Source organism: Pseudophryne corroboree, unplaced genomic scaffold (genome assembly GCF_028390025.1).
Source record: "Pseudophryne corroboree isolate aPseCor3 unplaced genomic scaffold, aPseCor3.hap2 scaffold_179, whole genome shotgun sequence".
Classification (NCBI taxonomy): domain Eukaryota; kingdom Metazoa; phylum Chordata; class Amphibia; order Anura; family Myobatrachidae; genus Pseudophryne; species Pseudophryne corroboree.
Window position 1 is genome coordinate 603,261 of NW_026968428.1, and position 13,138 is coordinate 616,398.

Genomic DNA, 13,138 nt, shown 5'->3' on the forward strand with positions numbered 1-13,138 from the left:
GACGGACGAGCCGCCAATTGATAAAGCTAAATATTTATCTTATTTAAAACCCTTTAAGAGGTCTAAGAACACTGTACGCTATTGACGTATGGAGTACCGTAAGGGTACGCACGTTGCGTAACAATCGCTTAGCCGTAGTCGAGACGCTCAAGCGTCACGTTCGCTTACGGCCAAGAGATCACAGGCAGGCACGCTATTGGCTGCCGACTAACGTAATGATTCGCTGTAGCGATGCGAACGCTCAGGACCACGAGGAGATCACCAGCGGCGCAAACGCTCACAATGTTAAACCCTTATAACTATACCATAAAACAGTGTATTATGCAGTAAACCTTGGTGTAGAGATAGAGTGTGGATGCAACACAGTGTAACCTTATTAACTAAAAAGCGCTCTGAGAATACTTAACACTATAAGAAATACACAGATACCGTGCTTAGGGTCTAACGCCTTATATGAATGTTATACTTGAAAAAAGAATAATACAATACAAGTCATACACTACAATATAACGTAGACTAACTAACCAGATAACTACACAGTAAAATACAATACAATACAATTACGTTTTAAGGGAAAATGAGAGAAAAAGGAGAAGAGAGAGAGAGAGATATGGCCCATAATAACGAGAAAGACAATATGATTGCGGAGAAAACTTACGCACAAAGGGAACGATCGCATGCGCCTCTGGACATCCAGCTCCCGATTATCAGCAATGAGAACCGTTGAAGAGTGAGAGCTGGATGTGGTCGGCTTGTCTATTTATGCCTCACACACAATACAATTCAATGGTCCCTACAATCTCATTGTTCATTGGACACAGGAATTCCTCTTCGCATTATAACAAAAGGTCATAGGTTGATTCATACAGGTGGGCTGTGACAATTTCCAACTGCTCAGGTGGGTGGGAAACTAGGTTTCCCGCCGCATGGATAAGTAAGTGCAAATAATAGTAAATGGACATAAACTTCTTATGTCCATAACTATTCGCACGAGCGATTAATCTGTTTCAAACCAACACCGGAATATTGCTAATTAAATACTCTTCCGATGGATACTAAACACCACTGTATTACTCCTGTCTGACCCTTCGTATCAAACAAAGAGGGATCTCTCTGTCCATGAACATGCTACATTAACCAAACTTTCAGATTCTATCAAAGGGACCATTATCTACAAAATACATTATATAGTTAAAATATGTTATGAACGAGTCGCCCGCTAGACGCACACGAACTCTACCGTAAATGCGCATACCGTGCGCCTGCGGGTGCCCGCAACAGCGAGTATGCGTACGCACGGGAGAGCGCACGCATGCGCAGCAGGGACACATATGAGGTGCAAATATGGCAGTGTGCATCGTGATATTTTTCTGACTTTGACAAACCCAATAAAGAGGCTTATGCCTCTGTGCTCGTCGGCGACGATATAACAACCACAACGCAATAATACGTTTGCGATCCATGTGATAATGCTGCTCAGTCACACACACACTGTGAAATGCTGCTGCTGCTGCTGCTGCACATGCCTACTTCATTCCAATTTAGAACCACAGCATTAAAACCGGCTAAAAGCTGTTGCTTGTGAAAGGCTCAGCCGGCCGGCAAAAAAACGGACAGCTTTTGTCCGGCTTATTGCCGTCCGGCCAAAACCGGGTAGTGTGTTACAGCCCTTAGGCAAGTAAAAGGGTGTGGGCCCTGCAGCTCTACCTGTAGTTCGCATTGTGCGTTGGAAGGCACAAAGTAAGCAGACGGGAGAAGTCAGGATAGTGCGCAAGGGCATAGAAGGGAGCGGCTCAAGAAAAGAGAAGTGGAAACAGACAGCAAACTAGGCTGGAGAGAGACCTGAGACAAAGAGATCTGAATTATACGAGAGCCGACCAGGGGAAACACAAATTATGCAGTCAAGTTTCCCACATTTGGGGAAATCGCAGGAGCAGCACACCCAGAGTGCAATGGGTGAGCCTTGCCCTGGGAGAAGCACCTTCATGATCATAGTATCTCACGTGGCAGGTAAGCAGGAGTTGGGCAAGAGCTGAGGAGGGTCGCTGCTCGGGCACCCCCCTGTCAAGTGAAGGAGATCCAACTGAGGCAGCACAAGAGAACTCTCGAAAGAAGAACAAAGCTAGAGGAAGATCTGAGACAAAGAAATCTGGCTTTTACCAGAGCTGACCAGAGGAAAGCACAAACACAGTCCCCCACTACCACAAATAATGCAGTCGAGTTTCCCACATTTGGGGAAATCACAGGGGTCAGCATACCCAGAATGCAATGTATGAACCTCACCCTGGGAGAACAATCTTCATGACCATGGTATCTCCTATGCAAAATAAGTATGATTTGGGATAGGGCTGGGGAGGGCCGCTGCTCAGGCACATCTCTGTCAAGTAAAGGAGATTCAACTGAGGCAGCACAAGGGAACTCTCATCTGGGGACAATAACTGCAGGGAGAACACATATTTTCAGATGAACATGGGAGGGCAGAAGGCTGCCTAATACTGAAGCACCCCCAAACAACAAACCAAATGCAACAACTAGTACAAGCATTCCTGGGGGAAGGCCTGCAGCAGATGGATTTGCATATGGTGATGTCATCCAAGCAGTGGGTCAAAGTTGGCTTCAACCCTCGTCTGCATCTGAAAAGAGAAAAGGGGTATGCAGGGCATGGCGGCCTTTTGCGGCTTGGATGACCCCTAGTTCGCATTAAACACCTCCACCCTCCTTCGGTGTGGGGCTCATGTTGGCAATGCCCCAGCCCTTGAAGCATTCAAGCTGATTTCTTGCAGCAGCTTGGCACTGTAACAGCTCCAGAGCTGCTCTGTAAGGCAAGTAAAAGGGTGTGGGCCCTGCAGCACTGCCTGTAGTTTGCATTGTGCATTGGAAGGCACAAAGTAAGCAGATAGGAGGAGAAGTCAGGATAGTGCACAAGGGTATAGAAGGGAGTGGCTCAAAAAAAAGAAGTGGAAACAGACAGCAAACTAGGCTGGAGAGAGACCTGAGACAAAGAGATCTGAATTATATGAAAGCCGACCAGTGGAAATACAAATTATGCAGTCAAGTTTCCCACATTTGGGGAAATCACAGGGGCAGCACACCCAGAGTGCAATGGGTGAGCCTTGCCCTGGGAGAAGCACCTTCATGATCATAGTATCTCACCTGGAAGGTAAGTAGGAGTTGGGCTAGAGCTGGGGAGGGTCGCTGCTCAAGCACTCCCCTGTCAAGTGAAGGAGATCCAACTGAGGCAGCACAAGGGAACTCTCGAAAGAAGAATAAGGCTAGAGGAAGAAATGAGACAAAGAAATCTGACTTTTATCAGAGCTGACCAGAGGAAAACACAAACACAGTCCCCCACTACCACAAATAATGCAGTCGAGTTTCCCACATTTGGGGAAATCACAGGGGTCAGCATACCCAGAATGCAATGAATGAACCTCACCCTGGGAGAACAATCTTCATGACCATGGTATCTCCTATGCAAAATAAGTATGATTTGGGATAGGGCTGGGGAGGGCCGCTGCTCAGGCACATCTCTGTCAAGTAAAGGAGATTCAACTGAGGCAGCACAAGGGAACTCTCATCTGGGGACAACAACTGCAGGGAGAACACATATTTTCAGATGAACATGGGAGGGCAGAAGGCTGCCTAATACTCAAGCACCCCCAAACAACAAACCAAAAGCAACAACTAGTGCAAGCATTCCTGGGGGAAGGCCTGCAGCAGATGGATTTGCATATGGTGATGTCATCCAAGCAGTGGGTAAAAGTTGGCTTCAACCCTCGTCTGCATATGAAAAGAGAAAAGGGGCGTGCAGGGCATGGCGGCCTTTTGCGGCGCTTGGATGACCCCTAGTTCGCATTAAACACCTCCACCCTCCTTCGGTGTGGGGCTCATGTTGGCTATGCCCCAGCCCCTTAAGCATTCAAGCTGATTTCTTGCAGCAACTGGGCACTGTAACAGCTCCAGAGCTGCTCTGTAAGGCAAGTAAAAGGGTGTGGGCCCTGCAGCACTACCTGTAGTTCGCATTGTGCGTTGGAAGGCACAAAGTAAGCAGACGGGAGAAGTCAGGATAGTGCGCAAGGGCATAGAAGGGAGCGGCTCAAGAAAAGAGAAGTGGAAACAGACAGCAATCTAGGCTGGAGAGAGACCTGAGACAAAGAGATCTGAATTATACGAGAGCCGACCAGGGGAAACACAAATTATGCAGTCAAGTTTCCCACATTTGGGGAAATCGCAGGAGCAACACACCCAGAGTGCAATGGGTGAGCCTTGCCCTGGGAGAAGCACCTTCATGATCATAGTATCTCACCTGGCAGGTAAGTAGGAGTTGGGCTAGAGCTGGGGAGGGTCGCTGCTCGGGCACCCCCCTGTCAAGTGAAGGAGATCCAACTGAGGCAGCACAAGGGAACTCTCGAAAGAAGAACAAGGCTAGAGGAAGATCTGAGACAAAGAAATCTGACTTTTACCAGAGCTGACCAGAGGAAAGCACAAACACAGTCCCCCACTACCACAAATAATGCAGTCGAGTTTCCCACATTTGGGGAAATCACAGGGGTCAGCATACCCAGAATGCAATGAATGAACCTCACCCTGGGAGAACAACCTTCATGACCATGGTATCTCCTATGCAAAATAAGTATGATTTGGGATAGGGCTGGGGAGGGCCGCTGCTCAGGCACATCTCTGTCAAGTAAAGGAGATTCAACTGAGGCAGCACAAGGGAACTCTCATCTGGGGACAACAACTGCAGGGAGAACACATATTTTCAGATGAACATGGGAGGGCAGAAGGCTGCCTAATACTGAAGCACCCCCAAACAACAAACCAAATGCAACAACTAGTGCAAGCATTCCTGGGGGAAGACCTGCAGCAGATGGATTTGCATATGGTGATGTCATCCAAGCAGTGGGTCAAAGTTGGCTTCAACCCTCGTCTGCATATGAAAAGAGAAAAGGGGCGTGCAGGGCATGGCGGCCTTTTGCGGCGCTTGGATGACCCCTAGTTCGCATTAAACACCTCCACCCTCCTTCGGTGTAGGGCTCATGTTGGCTATGCCCCAGCCCCTTAAGCATTCAAGCTTATTTCTTGCAGCAGCTGGGCACTGTAACAGCTCCAGAGCTGCTCTGTAAGTGCTAAAACACACGAGGCGGCTGTCGCCGCCCGGCAAACACACGGCCGGCTTTTAACTGCTGCCGTGATGTAAAGACACATGCAGCGCAATGTGTCCTTACACATGGCATGGTGCCGGCCCAGCTGCCAGGTAACAGCCGGGACTCACCACTGAATAGTCCGGCTGCCGGCCCGTGCTCCTGCCGTCTGTCTGATTCAGTGTATAAGCACTGTCAATGAGTGCTTACACACACAACAGCTATTCGCCGGGAACGATGTGTTTCCTCACCCATACATCACATGGTTTATTGATAAAAACACTACAACCCGCCCACATCAGTGCACTCACTGCAGGCGTAGTTTGGAGAAAATGGCAGAGCTAGATATTGACACTGAGAGACTGATTTCCTTGGTAGAAATCAGACCAGTTTTGTGGGATAAAACTCTTGAAGTTTATAAAGACAGAAATGCCACCAGAAAGGCTTGGCACGAGCTTTGCTGTGATTTGAAAGCTGATTTCAATGAGCTTGCTGAGAATGATAAAGAACTGTTTGGTTAGTATTTGATTTATTGTTTCGATTTATAATACAGTTGTGTCATTTATATATATATATGTCTATATATCTATGTATATGTGTGTGTTTGTGTTCTTTTCGGACTCAGTACATTTTTCTAATCAACTTTCTATTGGGCCAAACTGGGAATACTTTTTTGTTGTAGTTTTCTGTGTCAAGCAACTGTGCACCAGTGCCGTAACTAGACATTTTAGCGCTGTGTGCAAAAAACAGCAACAGCGGCCCCCACACTTATGTAATATAAGGGCAGTGTGCGCCGCAGCCGTTCCAAAAAATATAGGGTCATGGCTTCATGGGGAAGGTGTGTGGCCACAAAAGAATCCCAATTCATACTACGGTGCACAGTAGTCTCTATTATTTAAATTACACCGCACAGTAGCGCCACTACACCAGGTAGAGCCCCTTTTACACAGTACGGCTGATAGATTCCCCTTTTTACACATTACGGCAGACAGAGGGGGGTCATTCGGATTTGATCGCTCACTAGCAACTTTTGGGTGCGCTGCGATCATAGAGTCGCCGCCTATGGGGGAGTGTATTTTCACTTGGCAAGTGTGGGAACGCCTTTGCAGCTGAGTGGCCCCAAAACAGTTTTTGCAGTTTCTGAGTAGCTCTGGACTTACTCAGCCACTGCGATCACTTTAGTCTTTTTGGTCGTGGAATTGACGTCAGACACCCGCCTTGCAAACGCTTGGACACGCCTGCGTTTTTGCAAACACTCCCAGAAAACGGACAGTTGCCAACCATAAACACCCTCTTCCTGGCAATCACCTTGCGATCGACTGTGCGAATGGATTCTTCGTAAAATCTATCGGCCAGCACCGATCCTCTTTGTACCCGTAGGACGCGCCTGCGCATTGCAGTGCATATGCATGCACAGTTTGGCCAAGTTTTAACATGATCACAGCGCTGCAAAAATTTCCTAGCGATCGAACAACTTGTAATGACCCCTAGAGTCCCCCCTTTTACACATTACGGAAGACAATCCCTGTTTAAGCACATTACGGCAGCCAGTCCCCCTTTTCACACATTCTGGCACACAGGATTTCCCTTTTTCCACATTACGGCAGCCTGTCCACCTTTCATACATTAGGTAAACAGGAGAGAGAGATAGATAGATAGATAGATAGATAGATAGATAGATAGATAGATAGATAGATAGATAGATAGAAAGATAGATAGATAGATAGACAGACAAATAGCAGCGCTATGTAATTGGTGGCAGCGTCACATGCAGCTGTCCCTCTCCTTCCGCATTGGCTGGCCGCCGCCGCTGTGAATGCTGGGATGAGGGAGGCGCATCCCAGCATTCACAGCGGCGGCGTCCAGACAATGCAGAAGGAGAGGGACAACTGCAGCAGCGCCACCAACAATTACACTGCGCTGCTGCAGCTCCAGAGTCCCCCTACTCCTCCCCTGCCCCCCGCAGCTGCTCCTCTCCGGCGGCAGCACACGCACACAGGCGGCTTGTAGTGACTCATTACAATGCCGCTGATGACTTACCGACGCCGGAATCCCAACAACACAATGCCGACAGGGGTGGCGAGCGGAACGCAGCCCCTTGCGGGCTAGCTTCGCTCGCCACACTGCGGGCACGGTGCCTCGCTACGCTCGGCACACTATTATATTCTCCCTCTATGGGTGTCGTGGACACCCACGGAGGGAGAATATGTTGGGATTGTGGCAGTTGGGATTCCGTCGGCGGTATCTTGACCGCATCCCACATATATATATATATATATATATATAAACACCAAATATGAGGCGGCACTCAGCAGACTTGTGAAAAAATCAATCAAGTGTATTCAATACGGCCAACGTTTCGGGGACCACCTCCCCGTCTTCAGGACAAGTGTACAGTGACAATCAAACCATTTTATAACAAACAACTTACCCTCCCTGATCAGATTCCCCGCCAGCGTCTTCCACGGCCGCGTCTCCCGCGCTCCCAGCCCGGCGTCCACAGCGTACCACGTGATGCCCACCACGTGATGCCGAAGTGACGTCACGGCGCCCGGCTCGGTCGCGTTACCATGGGGACTCTGAAAACAAAACATACAACATGGACTGGATTAGCAGGCTAGATCATTTCGTGTTAGTTAGTGCAACGCTTTCATTAAGACAATAAGGGAAAAGAAAAATAGAAAAATATATATGATCATGAAGTGGAAACCATATATAAATAGTGCATAATGTAAATTCATAAGATCCCAATATGGGAATTACATACTTATATTAAAATACACGATCTAGCCCGCTGACCCCTGTCCATTAAAAACTAAACAATCCATATTAACACATGATACTCACGTGTTAAATCACAGTGCAACATATAATAAATACATATATGTGAATAAATTATTATTAAAAATAATACATATATAACCCAACATATATCAAATAATACATATATATATATAGATCCAAACATATAGTGTATTTAAAACATATAGTATATTTGATATCAACCTCTCGGGTGGTCCTCAACTCCACCTTAATTAGAAAAGACCTACTAACTAGATTTTAACATTGCTGAACAATGTGGTTTTTGCAACATGCTGTTTCTAATACGTATGCATAACACTTAACTCTCACTGATACTCTGTAGCTATAATCATATAAAATTGATCAGACCTAGGCTCTCATTTAAGCCCCCCGGCTTCAATGTGTTTAATCTGTGAATCCACATGGATTCCAACTGTAGGAGTTGTTTACCCCTGTTCCCACCTCGCTGTGATGGTGGTACGTGATCTATGATTCTGTGTTTAAAAGTGGCCATCCCATGTTTGAATTCCACAAAGTGGCGGGCCACTGGCTGTTCGCCACTTCCTGATGCCAAAGCATTCCTGATGGCTTGCCTATGTTGCGCCATCCTGACTTTGAACTGACATTCGGTCTTTCCTATGTAGTACCGCCCACACGGGCAAATTATGGCGTATACTACAAATCTCGAACTGCATGTTAGCGGCCATTTTATTGGAAATTTTTTGCCACTAAAGGGGTGGGAGATGTTATCCCCAGGGGACATGTGTGAACAGGTTGTGCACCCCGTGCATTTGTAGCAACCATTTTTTCGTGTCAGAAAATTAGTAGGGGTGGTCTTTAATTTGGACAAATCTGTCTTTACCACGATGTCCCTAATGCTTCTACCTCTTGTATAACTAGGCATTAACCTTTTGTCATGAAAAACTTTCAGTTCTGGGTCAGTAGACACCAAGGGCCACAGAGATTTTACTTTCTTACTGACCTGATCGCTTTTCACATTATATTCATTAACCCATGGGATAACTCCTGACTTTTCCTGTATTCCCTGAGTCTGCAAAAGTGTTACTCTATCCTTTTCCTGTGCTTTCCTTCTAGCCCCCTGTAATAGTTTTATGGGGTAACCTCTTTGTCGGAATCTTTGTTCCATCTCATCAAGCTGTTTTAGTTTTTCGGTTTCCTCATTATTAACTCTGCAAACTCGCAAAAATTGCGAGTATGGCAGACCGTTAATTGTGGCAGGGGGGTGAAAACTGTCGTATCTTAAGATAGTATTACGATCAGTGAGTTTTTTAAATAAACCTGTCATAATCTTACCCTCCTGAAGCCTAATCCTGATGTCCAAAAAACAAATTTCAGACTTATGACATGTCAGTGTCAATTTAATGGGACTATTCGTGGCGTTATGAGCAGACACCAGTTTGCTGAGTTCTTGGGCCTCTCCTCTCCAAAAGAAGAGTAGGTCATCTATATAACGAAAATAGATGAATAACCGCTCAGCTATTCCGGGATCAGTGAAAAATACTGACCTCTCCACATCCCACATATATGCATTAGCGAACGAGGGTGCCACAGGGGATCCCATGGCACACCCCGTCCGCTGTCTATAGAACCTTTCTTCAAAGATAAAAAAATTGTGGGTAAGTGTGAACTCAAGCAAACTCATAAAAAAATCAATGTCTGGTCCCAAATAACTCAAATTTCCTGTAACCAATTGCCTCACTGCCTGCAACCCCTGTGCATGGGGTATACAGGTGTACAGGCTTGTGACGTCAGCTGTTGCCATGGTCACATCTGGCGGTACATAATCAATGTCCAGGAACTTTCTTAATAACATGTTAGAGTCTTTCAAATGTGTAAATGTCCCCTGGATACAAGGCTGCAAGAAAGAATCCAAATAAATCGCCACTGGCTCACACAGAGACCCCCTGGCCGAAATAATCGGGCGTCCAGGAGGCCTCTGTGCGTCCTTGTGGATCTTAGGGATTATATAAAACAGTGGTGTGACTGGGAATTCTGGGCACAGTTTTCTAACCAGGTCAGCTGAAATCAAACCATCATCATATGCCTGAGCAAGGTACACCCAATTGGGGAGGCCAGGAGTGCCGGAGCATTGTGTATATATATATATATATATATATATACACACACCAGGGCCGTAACTACGTGTGTGCCAAGGGGGCTTGGCACACAGCGCAGTTGCCCTGAGGGCGCAACGGCCAGCGGCATGTAATGAGTCAAATTGACTCATTACATGCCGCCGAAGTCTGCGCCGTGCGCCCCGCTGTGTAGGGAGAAGAGGACCAGCGCCGGGCAGCGGAGAGAAGGAGGAGGAAGGAGGGGGAGCAGTGAGCCGCAGCAGCGCTATTTGATTGGTAGTAAGCGCCGCTGCAGCATCCCCCTCTCCTCCTGTATTGGCTGCCCGGCGCTGCTAAGGATGCTGGGATGCGGTTTCCCAGCATCCACAGCAGCGCCAGGCAACCAATACAGGAGGAGAGGGGGATGCTGCAGCGGCGCTTACTACCAATCAAATAGCGCTGCTGCGGCTCCCTGCTCCCCCTCTTTCCTCCTCCTTCTCATCTCACACAGCCTGCACCGAGAGGAAGCTGCACGAGGAGCCTGTCAGCGGGGAGAAAGTAAGTATATTCTCTCTCTCTCTCTCTCTCTCTTGGTCACCGTCTGCCGCAATGTGTAAAAAGGGGTCCCGTCTGCCGCAATGTGTAAAAATGGGGACTGGCTGCCGCAATGTGTAAAAAGGGGGCCTGGATGCCGCAATGTGTAAAAAGGGGGCCTGGCTGCCGCAATGTGTAAAAAGGGGGACTGGCTGCCGCAATGTGTAAAAAGGGGGACTGGCTGCTGTAATGTGTAAAAAGGGGGACGCTGTCTATTGTAATGTATAAAAGGGGCGCTACTGTGCAGCGAAATTTGAATAATGTAGACTACTGTGCACCGTAGTATGAATTGCTATTATTTTGTGGCCACGCACCCTTCCCCTTTAAGCCACGCCCCTATAAATTTTTTGCGCACCTTAGGCGTGCACTGCCCCTATCTTACATTGGGGGGGGCGCCACTATCGTTTCTTGCACACAGCGCTAAAATGCCTAGTTACGGCACTGACACACACATACACACACACACAATGTACATCCACCGTTACTCCCACTAAAGTCCGTACCGGCCAGGTGCTCACCCAGGTAAGATACCTCACAAATACACTACGAACTCGGGTGCCACTCAAGGGTCTCTGCAGTTAGTACAACAGACAGTGGATCTTGTAAATCAACGTTTTGATTTAATGACTAAATCGTCATCAGGATGTGAAACTGAGGCCGATTTAGACATGAAATGGAAACGTTGATCTACAAGATCTACTGTCTGTCGGACTAACTGTGCAGACCCTTTAGTGGCACCAGACTTCGTTGTGTGTGTGTGTATATATATATATATATATATATATACATACATACACACACTTACAGGTAGTTCGGTACTCAGATGCACGCAAGTTACCCTGATATCCTGGCCTGGTCCAGCATGTACTAGGCTTGAAAAGTGTTCAATTGTAGAAGTGATGGCACTCAGAGGCTTTTGGGAACACAAAGGAATTTATTCACAAAGTAACATGAGGCAGCACATCTACGTTTAGGTGCACAACGCAACATCTTCGTGATTTATTAAACAAAAGCACAACACAGATGAGCGACATTAGTATGGCAACTTAAACAATTTTAAGGTGCGCACAAATTGTGCATAAAAAAACGCACATGTAGAACAGTGACTTTGCGGGTATATAAGGTATATATGCAATACTCCGTTTGCACACATATCACTTGTTGCTGACATTGTGCATAACCAAAACCAAAACTGGGGAGCACCACGGGTCATTGATGTGACAGGTGAATGTCATCAAACAAGGTGCGGGAGGACTGTGCGAAACACGACTGGGGCCCAGCTGACCGTAAATCTCCTGTTGTGTTTACATTTTTAGCACAGTTTAATGAAAATGACTACAGTCAGATTTTTGACATTTGCCAGGACACAGCTCCAATGTCTGTTACAAAGTATTTGGCAAATATTTGTCTGACGTTGTTTGCGGTCATGCCTCCTCGTGCTGTGGGTTCACGTTGCCAATCTTCCAAGCCTGTTATTGATGTAGTGTCCTCAATCTGAAACCCATCTCTAGCCCTAACAAAATTATGGAGAATTATACAAGTCTTGACAATGTCAACGGCAAAATCGGGATTGACATTAATTGGTCTATGGAAAATTCTCCACTTATTAGTTAGAATGCCAAATGAGCATTCCACATATCTACGGGCTCGACTCAGGCGGTAGTTAAAAATTCTTTTGTCTTGCGTCAGGTTTGGCCCACCATAAGGTCGGAGTAGATGCTTATGAAGTGCAAATGCTTCGTCACCCACAAACACATATGGCACTTTAGGACTTTCTGTTCCTGGTAGACATTTCTCGTCTGGAAGTTGGTGTGTGTTTGTTATAATTGACCTCCACAGACTAGATCTTTTCCAGATAGCAGAGTCGCAGTCTTTACCAAAACTTCCTATATTCACGTAGACAAAGCGGTATTTGGAGTCTGCAATGGCCATTAACACTACAGAATAGTAATCTTTGTAATTGAAGTACATTGAGCCGCTGCTGGATGGACAAATTAGTCGGATATGTTTGCCATCTAATGCCCCTATGCAATGTGGGAAGTTTGCGTTTTTCTCAAAATCAGCTGCTATCGATTGCCAGTGTTCTTTTGTAGGTGTAGGTAGGCATTCTGATTGCATGACTGACCAAATGGCTCGGCAAACTTCTTTAATTATCTGATTTACAGTTGAAATTCCAATTCGATAACTATAGTGTAGATCAGTAAAAGTGCACCCACTTGCCAGATATCTGAAAAGAACAAATGCAAACTATGAGTAATTGGTCAGTAGGTCTTTGGTAAACATTACAAAATGTAAAACATTTATATTGTTATTGAATGATATTGTTCTAGGTAAAGAAGTCATGTGAAGATGGAGCAATATTCGAGACTACTTTGCAAAGTCTTTCAAAAAAATCGAAGAAAGCAAGAGATCTGGAGCTGGGGCAGTGAAGCATAGGAAATATGTGTTTCATGACCAGATGCAATTCTTAAAAAAATTGTATGTGTGTCGGGATACTGAAGAAAATTCACTCTGGAGGATGTCATA

General features: G+C 46.3%; 6 non-coding genes across 6 annotated transcripts; all 6 read right to left on the reverse strand.

Moving 5' to 3' along the window:
- Nucleotides 1-1,855: 1,855 nt before the first annotated feature.
- Nucleotides 1,856-2,018, reverse strand: LOC135002781 (U1 spliceosomal RNA). The gene has a single exon (XR_010203956.1). It is a non-coding gene; the product is annotated as a U1 spliceosomal RNA (small nuclear RNA).
- A 152-nt stretch (nt 2,019-2,170) lies between these two features.
- On the reverse strand, nt 2,171-2,334 carry LOC135002660 (U1 spliceosomal RNA). The gene has a single exon (XR_010203847.1). It is a non-coding gene; the product is annotated as a U1 spliceosomal RNA (small nuclear RNA).
- Nucleotides 2,335-3,005: 671 nt separating this feature from the next.
- Nucleotides 3,006-3,168, reverse strand: LOC135002770 (U1 spliceosomal RNA). The gene has a single exon (XR_010203945.1). It is a non-coding gene; the product is annotated as a U1 spliceosomal RNA (small nuclear RNA).
- A 152-nt stretch (nt 3,169-3,320) lies between these two features.
- Nucleotides 3,321-3,484, reverse strand: LOC135002765 (U1 spliceosomal RNA). Its single transcript, XR_010203941.1, has one exon. It is a non-coding gene; the product is annotated as a U1 spliceosomal RNA (small nuclear RNA).
- A 671-nt stretch (nt 3,485-4,155) lies between these two features.
- Nucleotides 4,156-4,318, reverse strand: LOC135002666 (U1 spliceosomal RNA). Its single transcript, XR_010203852.1, has one exon. It is a non-coding gene; the product is annotated as a U1 spliceosomal RNA (small nuclear RNA).
- A 152-nt stretch (nt 4,319-4,470) lies between these two features.
- LOC135002510 (U1 spliceosomal RNA) lies at nt 4,471-4,634 on the reverse strand. The gene has a single exon (XR_010203702.1). It is a non-coding gene; the product is annotated as a U1 spliceosomal RNA (small nuclear RNA).
- Nucleotides 4,635-13,138: the final 8,504 nt, after the last annotated feature.